Source organism: Crocuta crocuta, unplaced genomic scaffold, assembly GCF_008692635.1.
Source record: "Crocuta crocuta isolate KB4526 unplaced genomic scaffold, BGI_CrCroc_1.0 scaffold27, whole genome shotgun sequence".
Lineage (NCBI taxonomy): Eukaryota > Metazoa > Chordata > Mammalia > Carnivora > Hyaenidae > Crocuta > Crocuta crocuta.
In genome coordinates this window covers 4,200,764-4,211,133 of record NW_027532250.1, presented here as the reverse complement: position 1 = coordinate 4,211,133, position 10,370 = coordinate 4,200,764, and the positions used below count along the sequence as shown (strand labels likewise).

The following is a 10,370-nucleotide window of genomic DNA, read 5'->3' as shown; positions in this document are numbered from 1 at the left end:
ATGTCACAATATTTCCATCGTATTCCAAAATAATTCCAACCTGATATGTTGGAAATACACTAAATATGAAAATCCTATGTGTCTTCACACACGTACTTAACTATTTGTAGAAATGTCCCAATGGAATTCCAATGTCAATGTCTACATGTTCAGTTTTATTGGAATGCAGCCACTCATCTGTTTACTTACTGTGTATGTATTACTATAATGTCATAGTTGAGTCACTGTGACAGAGACCTCAAGGCCTCTAAGGCCTAAAATATTTACCATTAGGTGCTTTACAAACAAAGGTGTTGACTAACCCCTGTCCTACGGCAAATGAGTAAGACACACTCTTGCCCTTTCAGTTTCACTGAAGCTGTGGGCATTTTCCCGTCCCTTGCACATACTTAACTGGATGCTGCCTCAAGACACCCTCCCTGCTCTTCTTTGTGCCCAGAACATTCTTCTCTCTCCTGGCCATTTTTTTGTCTGATCATTCTCATATTTCAGACAACCTCACCCAACTAGAGAAGCCATCTCTGATCTCCTGTCCAAAACAGGTCCTCTCTTTTGTTCTTAACTGTATGTCCCTGTTGTGTTTGTTTGTTTGTTCATTCGTTTTCCATCCTGGTCCTGCCTGTGGTTTGTAAAGATTGATGAGTCTTCTTGTTAAGTCCCCTGTCAACAAAAACCAGATCTGTCCTACCATGGGGGTAAGTGGGTGGGCTCTGAAATCAGAAAGCCTGCGCCTGAACCCCAGCTCTGTCCCTTACAAGTCATGGAAATGTGGATAAGTCATTTATTCTTTTGGTGCCTCACTTTTTGTATCTGTCAATGGGAGATCATCAACAGTGAGCAGCAATAAATTTTGAGGCTCCAAGGAGCTGATGTAGGGAAAGCTCTAAGGACAGCAGTTGGCCTGTGGTGAGCGTGTGGCTCAACCCTGTATCTACAAGGTCTAGCACGAAAGAACCCAGGAGCATTTCTTTAACGAGCGAACTATTTTTATTACAGGAAGGATTTGTGGAATGAAAGTTGTATCTAGCACTGGATAAATAAATGAGTACCTTAGACCTCTTTTATTTTTTTAAAAAATTCCTAACACTTTCTAATCATTTTTTGAGAGACAGGATGAGCGGGGGAAGGTCAGAGAAAGCGGGAGGCACAGAATCTGAGGTAGGCTCCAGGCTCAGAGCTGTCAGCACAGAGCCAGATGCCAGGACTGGCTCACTGACCGTGAGATCATGACCTGAACTGAAGTCGGATGCCCAACCGACTGAGCCACCCAGGTGCCCCAGACCTCTTTTATTCTATAGCCATATGCTACTTCACTTAAGCACTATGGCCTTCAAATTTCATTTAGTGCCTGAAAGGCTATAATTGACTTTGATTTACATAACAAAGTCAAATCAGGAAGACAAGGTTTTGAAGGATCATTTAAAATTACATTTGCTACCCGCCCCCATCCTCTGCAATTCAGTAACTGTACTGGAATGGCCATGGCCAGATTAAGATCTAGAAGGATCATGGGATCTCCATCCGTCAGCTATTGCCGTAATCATGCCATGTAACAAATCATCCCCAAGCTCATTGGCTTACAACAGTAATTACTTAGTCTCACACAAACATCTGCAAGTTGGTAGGTGCTCGGATGACTTAACTGCTCTGGGCTGGGCTGGCCGTGGTGGGGCACATGCAAGTCTGCTCCAGGCACTTTTCGTCCTTGGATGCACAGGCGCACACTCCTCATGGCAATGTTGGAAGAGCGAGTGAGCGTGGGCCAGCACGCAAACACACTTCAAGGCTTGGCTGGAATCGTGCTCGCTCACGACCTATCAACCAGCAAAATCACACGGCCAAGTCCAACATCCGTGGTGCACGGAAGTATATTCCATCCAAAGCAGGAATGGGGGAGGCATATTTTCTGAATAATAATCCCCACTCTCTCAGGACCTGTACCCAAATGGAAATGAAAAGAAATCAAATTCGAATAAAAAATAAAGTTGTATTTTTCAAAGAGGTAAAAGCGTGTGTATGCTGAAGTTAAAAAGGACTTTTTGGAATAGTCTGGTTGTCTCTGATGTGCCTGGGGAGAGGTTGTGGTCGGGTCCCCGCTCTTCTGGACTTCGAAGCATGTGTCTAGTCTGCACGCTGGGCAATTCGGCACTGATGACAATTCCTCCTTGTATCCTGGTACCCAGCACACAGTAGGGATCTGATAAAACTAGTTGAAGGTAGTTGTTAGATTCTGTCAATAAACAGCGGTGGCCTCAATACATGATAGGTCTATTGGCTTCATATAGATTCAGGTACATTGTAAGAATGACATGTTTCTACATCAAAGCTTCAAGAGTAGTTATGGTACACACGATGTTGAACGATGACCCCATACCTTGTGGGTCTCCAAGTAGGAAGGGGGCTGCCTCTGGTTTTCTGTTCTGTTTGTCTCTCTGTCTGCAACACAAATGAAATGACGTTCTCATCTCATGTTGCTCAAGGGAAAATGCATGCCTGGAAAATAATCAACAGAGAGGAGAATGTAGACAAGTAAATAGACAGTTTAAAGAATATAAGATAAAAAGTGAATTAAAGCCAGCTTTCAGAACCCCACATTTTCCTTTCATCCACTGTTTGTTCAATAATTACACAGCCAATTACAACTTGCATAAGTGATTTCATATACCCATTAGTCTGTAAATATCTACAGTGTATATGTATTTATAGATAAAGAGGGAGAGATGATCATGCCCGAGCAAATATGTTCTGACATAGGAATAACTTTGCAAGTACGTATTACGTTCAGATTCTGTCAACGCTGGTTTTTCCTGACCCAGAAGAATTCACACGGTGTTATGGATTTTGAATCATCATAACTTCCTTTGGTTGAGAGCCTAACATGAGCCACACACTGAGTTAAGTGAGATATCTCTCTCTCTCTCTCCGTATGTATTTTTTCTAACCTATGTAAGAGTAGTGCCACGGTAAAAGGAATCCCCATTTTACAGAAGGGAACACAGAGACTCAGTAAATATCTTGAGCCTGTATTGGAGTTCTACCGTGCTTCACTAGAAAATAGGGCTCTGTGTACAGAGAGGGTGGTGGGAGGGCGAACAGATGGCATCAGATCAGCATATCCATGGGGCTGTCGTATCTTCTTTATTTCTTACGCCAGAACATGCCACCTCAGGGCCACTCTGCAAATATTTGCTATATATCCGTTTCCACTAAGCGTCTTTTATTAGCTAACTGGGACAGGAGCGGTAGGCACGTCTAAATTATGAGGTTTGAAAACGCTCCCTCTCAGAGCCATCAGTGAAACCTCCCAGATGAAATCTTACAAGCTGGTGATAAAGCTTCAAATAGCCTCCACTAAGAGAAGGGATTAATTATGTGTGATTTTTCAAGTGGTATCTGTAGATTCAACAGATAAGATGTCTCCTTTCTGTCTGGTGCATGCTGTGGACTGGCACCTTTATTGAATCATGCCTGTGAGCTTTCCTTGGCGCTGAATGACCGCACCAGAATCCGTTGTCCATGCAAAGCTCATTATTGCTCTCCTGGTTGAAATTTAAATCTAAAGGGAAGATCAACAATTAGAAAGCTGTGTGATGTTAAGGAAGCCATGGGGTTGGAAAGGCTCAAACAATAACAACAACAAACACAACGCAACAGCCTTGAAAGAAACTTCTAGGAAATTTCTGCTTTTTTGAAAAAATAAGTTTAGGAGGATCTTTGTTCAAAACAAAACACAAAACCGAACCCACGAGGGTTTCTGCTTTGCCAGTTAAGAGCAATCTTTCAAAGGCATCCCAAAAGAAAAAGTTGGCTCCTCTTTCTGCGTTGCTAGTTGAGAACAAAAGAAGCAAGGGAAAGTTTGACTTGACTTCCTCTGCAATTTGTTTGTAGCATCGGAGCAGAAAGAAATCTCAGGGCCCGGGCTGGTCACTTCCTGAACCAAGAGGCAGAGAAGGCCTGCGTGTCGAATTCACTGCAATGTGCAGTGATCGGCAGAAATCCCGGCCGGCCGACTGGAGGAGCCCAGAGGGCCAAGCGGGAGAGCGTTTCTCAATTCAGCTACAGTCTGACAAGGTAACTGCAATGTCCTGACTCAGTGTCACCAAACCCCCTCCCCCAGCTCTGAGAACGGTGGGCGGGGCCGCGGCTGCTTGCCACCCCCTGGGGTTCATCCAAGACAATCTGCCCTTCTCTCCAGTTCAAAGCCTGCAATGGAACGGCACGGCACCGAAATGACAAATATTTACTTGAAAATAACGTCCAAGTCAGGCATAACTGAAGCAGTGAAGTTCTGTTTACTTCTCTCAGCAGAAGCTGGCTGAGCAGCCAAACCAGTTAGACAACTTTTTTTGGGGGGGGTCAGGTATGTACTGACTCACTGGCCACAAACTTCAGAGATTTTAGGAGAGAGGTTCTCTCTCTTTCTCTCTCTCTCTCTCAGTTCTCCCGGGAAGAATGCCTGTGATCCCCTTGCAAACAACAACAAAAAAGACTCCAGGCTGGCTAAGCTCATCTGCTTATAGTTTCTGGCGGCGAAGTCACACAGGGCTTCTCGTGAAATCTGTGTGTGGTTCCCCCAGGCTGCCCCTTCCGAACTTTCTATTCGGGTGAGGCCTGCCAGAGCTGGCCTGTTCCCGAGACCTGTGGAGTCAGCGGGTAAAAGGCTACAGAAGAGAAAAATACGGTTAGGCAGTGCAGGCTTTTGGCTCAGAACCTTCCCTGGGGACAGACCTGGTCAGCCTTTGGGGCCGTCGAGGCATCGCAAAACACAGACAGAAGCCGGCGATGATGGCGCGGACACAGACGGAAGGGGACGGGATGAAGAGACAGAGCGGGGTGCCTTTCCTCTGAGAGGTGGATCGTTCTCGCTTAAAGGGCAGTTGCTGGTGGATTACAGAAAACGCCTGTCGTGAAGGCTGGAGGCCACGTGATTGCTGAACGATGACAGATCAGATCATGCGGTGATTTCAGACCCCACGGCTGCTTCTCTCCCAAGGTGGAGGGGAGGTTTCAATCCATTCTCCTGTCAATCCCTGCTTCCTGCCAAGCCTCCCCTGTCGGTGTTTTCGAGAAAAAACCTGGGTCATCATCACACAGTTTCAAACATCCTCCTCCNNTGTTCAATTAGCCTGCTTTTGAATCCCTTCTGACAGTGTGTTAAATATGGGTCCAAAGTGCTTTTTGTAAGTGGAACTGATCTTGGGGTGAGAAACCTTAATCTTCTGAGTGTTAAGAAGCTGCAAAATAATGTTTTAATGGCACCATTTCTAGAAGACTCAGAGATTGTGTTCTTCCAGTCTGTTCTGCTTCATTCTATTCTATAGACGTATGAACATTTCAAAGTACAAAGGGCTATTGTACTAAAAGGACACTTGGATATTCTTCGTGAAGTCTCCCTTGTACTTTTATAGAATGTTTACGAGGTTAATAAGTATGCTTTTTCATCACTGTACATTATACATGGCTCAATATTGCTCCCACGTTTATTTGAGAGTCATTTGAAAGTGCTTGAATGGGGCTCCATGTCCTTTGTTTTCCTTTGATTTGGGAACAAAGGACTCGGAGGAAAAAAACTGACTTTGCTGCTGAACCCCACACGCAGATCAACCGTGTGGTCCCTTGAATGAAACCAAGGAGCTGAAGACTTAGCGCAGGAAATATGCCAGCAGTTACGGCCCGTGTTAGTTTGCCTCCGGTTTGTCCCCTAACATGGGGCTCAGTTGCACACCCAGGTCTTAGGGGATAATCAAGACTAATCAATAGAAGAGAATTAGCATCAACTAAAAGTTGCTGCGGTTTTCTTGGCGGGAAATACCGCCTGGGCATCAAAAGGCAACAGTGCCCTTGACTCACTGGCTCCCTTCTTCATCTCTTCTGATTTCCCGAGATCCGAGGCTCTTAGCTTCGGCGCCACTGATGAAATTTGGGGCGCCATTGTTCTTCTTGTGGGGGGCTGTCCTGGGCACCACAGCGCGATTGCCAGCATCCCCGGCCTCCGCCCGCTAATGCCGGCAGCACAGTGTGACAAGCAAAAGTGTCTCCCAGGGCTGCCAAGTGTCCCCTGGTCTGGATCTCTGGCTGCAAACCGGTGTTCTAGAACAGCTCACCCACAGAAACCCTGTATGAAGAAAGGAGAAGGCGAACTTCACGCTCAGCCAGTTATAGTAACAATGACTGGTTACAGAGCCATCGCTGAAAATCTGAGCGAGGAAAGGAAAGGGAATACGACATCAAAGGACTCAGAGAAAACTTACGAGCCAGCCCCTCATCTGACAGGTGAGTCCCGCAGCAGGAAGAGCATTCCAAGGTGCTCTGTCATCGGCAAGGCTTGTCATCGGCAGCGTCAGCCGCTTTATAATGTTTTGTTATTTTACCTTAAGTAGTACATGGTTTCACCCGCCTTTCCCAGTCCCCTTCTTACTTACGGTAGGTTGAAAACAACCTGTCTCAGAATCCATGTCGTAATGGCCCAGAGTAATAGTTACTGAGTTAATTTCAGTGTCTAAAAATGGACATGTACTGCCGTAATAAAACACACACGGGTTTCATGAGATACTGTTAGGACAATAGATAGAAAATGTATTATAACCACTGTGGGTGAATACAGCTATAGGAAGTTTAAAAAATGTATTGAAATATAAAGATATGTTTTAAAAAAAAAAGATACACAGTAAAACCTGGGAATGCGAGTAACTTATTCCAGAAGATGAGCAAAGATTTCTAGTAAATTTTAACTTGATAAACGAGCCGTGTCTTACAATACGAGTCATGACGCCGAACGTCACATGATCATGACTGAACTAATGGTTCTTGAAAGTCGTTTTGCTACACAGGTGCTTTGGATTACCAGCATGTTTCCGGAACAACTTAGGCTTGCAAACCAACGTTTTGCTGCATTTCTGTTTCTCTGGTATTTATAGTCCACATCGAGTATTTTGGTTTAACATCTCAAAAAAGAAGTGATGCCCAGAATAGCATATTGAGGCCTAGACACACACAGGTAATAAGGCTATCAGTGTTTAACTTTTACTTTCTAAAAAATAAGTCGCAGATTAGGAAATGTCTGGAGCTCTGTGACAGGTGGACAGAACGGCATACTGTCGTGCGCTCACCGCTAAACGTCACGGGTCTCCTGGCTCCCATATCAGAGCCTTTACTGGTCCCTAGGGCAGAGAACATTCTTCCATGGCTCCCCCCCACCCCAGGTCCCCGATGACAAGGCATCTCCTCAGACACGCCCCCTGACCCTTGTCTACGGTGAATGCAACCACAAAATATATTCTATATAATCACCAAAAAGCACTGCCCACCTCCCTTGGTTGCTCGCCACCCAGCCCTGCTTTACTTTTCCTTTATAACACCTCTATTATCATATGTTTGCAGATAATGTATATTGGATATTGGATTTGCTTGATTTATATACAATGTATATTGGATTTGCTTCATTAGAAACAGATATACTGTCTGCTTCATGCAACTGGAGAGTAGGTGATAGCTCCTTGAGGGCTTGGTTTTACCTGCCAGGGCCCACAACAACGCCTGGTACCCAGTAGGCACTCAATAAATATCTGTTGAACAAAAACGTGGTTGTCTGGGCAAGCTTTGTGGGCATGGGAACACCTTGGTGTGGGTTGATGAATTCTTGCGCTCTTGTAAATGACCTTTGTCTTTTCAAGTATAATAATTTTACATGTACTATTTAATTGGTTTGTTGGCACGACAAGTTAACTATTCTAAGCAGTTAATCATTTATTCATTTTAAATAGCAGGTTTGGTTTTTGAATAGAGAAAAGTCTAATGGAGAAAATCAATAGGGACTCACAGTCTATTGCTTTGAGAAGGTCTACTGTTATTTAAACAAGGAAATAAACAATAAAAATACACGCTTGTGGTTAGAGACTTCAAATTTTATAGACACGTAGAGAATAAAAAGTAGACACCTTCCCCTATCTACCTTTCTGTCTCCTACCACAGAAAGAAACACCTGTAGCCAATTTGTCATGGATTGTTCCAGAAAATTTTTCCATGCTTGTAGGGATAAGTTTACTAGCAAAATACACATTCTCTTACAATTTTTTTGAACATGTACACACACAGCAGACGTTTCTCCCACAGCCCTTGCATAGTTTGTACTTAGATATTTATTTGTTTGACTATATAGTGGACATCTTTCTGTCTTCCACCTGACTCTCCCTGCCTGCCCACCATTACAATCCCCATTCCCTGGCACCCAGCGCACCTTCCTTAGGACTCATTTGCTGAGTGAATGCTTGAGCTGGAACATACCTGTCTGACAGCAGCCACTACCTTTGTATTAATGTTCCGTGACAGAAACAGGATTCTTGTACCCTTAGTGAAGCTCTTCCAAACACATATTCAATGAATATTTATAGATTAAAAAAATTGACTGTGTTCTAAAGAGTTTTCACATAAATGATCTCTTGCGATTCTCAAGCAAATCTCCTGAAGTGGTTATTATTATTTTAAAAAAATTTTTAATGTTTATTTTTGAGACATAGAGAGAGACAGAGTGTGAGCATGTGAGGGTCAGAGAGAGAGGGAGACACAGAATCCGAAGCAGGCTCCAGGCTCTGAGCTGTCAGCACAGAGCCTGACGCGGGGCTCAAACCCACAGACTGTGAGATCATGACCTGCGCTGAAGTTGGCTACTTAACTACTGAGCCACCCAGGCACCCCTGAAGTGTTTATTTTAAATCCTATTCTTTAAATGAGGAAATAGAGACAGAGAACTCAGAGTGAAACTACAGATGAACATTTTGACATCAGGAAGAAGTTCCAGGCCTCTGTGCCCTATTCATTTTCCTCACCATCTTCCTTTCTAACAGCCCGAGGCAGAACGCTCTGAATGGTTACTCTTGGCTCTGAGCACCAACTGCTTATGCAGCGTCCATCAGGCCACACAGATACCTTTCACTGGGTCCCTCCAGCCCAGCAGATAAGAGAAACAGCAGAAGACTCTAGATAACAAAAAACCGACCAGAAGACCCTTCATCACAAAAGAAACTTATGATTAGTGCAAAAACTAGGCACCACGGCTCCTGAAAAGCAGGCCCAAGCGGCTCAGACTCAAAACACAGGAAGTAGGTTGTAAATGGCAAAATGAATAAAACGACTTTGCGGGGTGGGGGTGGGGGGTGGAACCGGGGACAGAATCTGCTCTCTGTTGAGATGTCACCTTTAAGCATGGGAAGCCTGTAGGGTCCAAATGCCCACCCAGCACCCCATTTTTCAAGAAGAAACGACCAATGCATAACCCAGTAAATAAACGGGAAGTCAGGAAAGAAGACGCTTTAAGTGAGTTTTAGGGCATATAAATTGTATCTCAATTAACTCGTTTAAAAGAAGGAGATAGAGCCACACTAATGTTGTTTTCTTTTGCCAGCAGTCCAGATTCACGCGTGTGTGTGTGTGTGTGTGTGTGTGTGTAAATGAGGCCGGTGAGTGCAGGGCATACCAGGATGTGGGAGACTTCCAGGTTACTAGTTAATATCATGTAGAAAACAGGTGTGCAGAGCCGGGGAGGTGAGAACACTTCTCTGGGGGCCAGGGTCTCCTGAGAAGTAAAACCAGATAAAAAAGATGAGCCCTTTTACTTTGCAGGGGTGACTGCGGCTTCCCAGTGACCCTGAGGAACCCAGGCAGCCTGTCGCCCGTCTGTCCATTCTGTGCGGCCCGAGGGGCCGTCTGGCTCCGTCTCCTGGGAGCTGGAGTTCTCCGGAGGCAAAGCACGACGGGAATTATTTCCAAAAGAGACAATCAGTGGCTATAGTGAGAGGGAGGGGGGCACACAGAGAGGGAAACCGAGAGAGAGAAGACATTCGTTTGCAGGATGGAGTGAAGTTGGCTGTATTTTCGTTAAAGCATGAAAATGAACACTGCAACGACTATAAACTAACAGCGATGACTTAAGAGGAGCCATCTGCTGGGGTTGGACGGGGACAGGCTGGGCAGGGGACTGGCTTTCTGAAAGCAGGGAGTGGGGTTTGCAGCTCCACCTTGTCTTGTGGTTTGCTGGCCCCGCTCACAGAGGTCAGGACAAGGGGTCCGGACGGGAGGTGACGGCCAGCCCCGTGCGACCTCACCCACATCCCGCTTTGGAGTCTCACCCGGGGACGAAGGTGAAACAAACAAACAAGCAAACCTCATAATTGCAAACAACAAAAGGAAGCAAAACCAAACAAATCAAAAATCTTATTCAGTCTAACAGAACAGAGGAGGCATTTTTCTGAGAGTGACCTGAGCCAATGCTCTGATTATTATCTCTTAATCGTGGGTTTAAAAATGCCAATAAAACATATCTGTCATGCCAGGCTGGACAGTGGTTACCGTGGGAGGGAATAGTGACCAGGAGG

At 45.0% G+C, this 10,370-nt stretch overlaps 1 long non-coding RNA gene across 1 annotated transcript; it reads right to left on the bottom strand.

Moving 5' to 3' along the window:
• Window positions 1–1,128: 1,128 nt before the first annotated feature.
• LOC144243331 (uncharacterized) lies at window positions 1,129–4,826 on the bottom strand. The gene is made up of 3 exons (XR_013338616.1): window positions 4,729–4,826; window positions 2,375–2,493; window positions 1,129–2,206 (listed from the first exon to the last, which is right to left on the bottom strand). It is a non-coding gene; the product is annotated as an uncharacterized LOC144243331 (long non-coding RNA).
• Window positions 4,827–10,370: the final 5,544 nt, after the last annotated feature.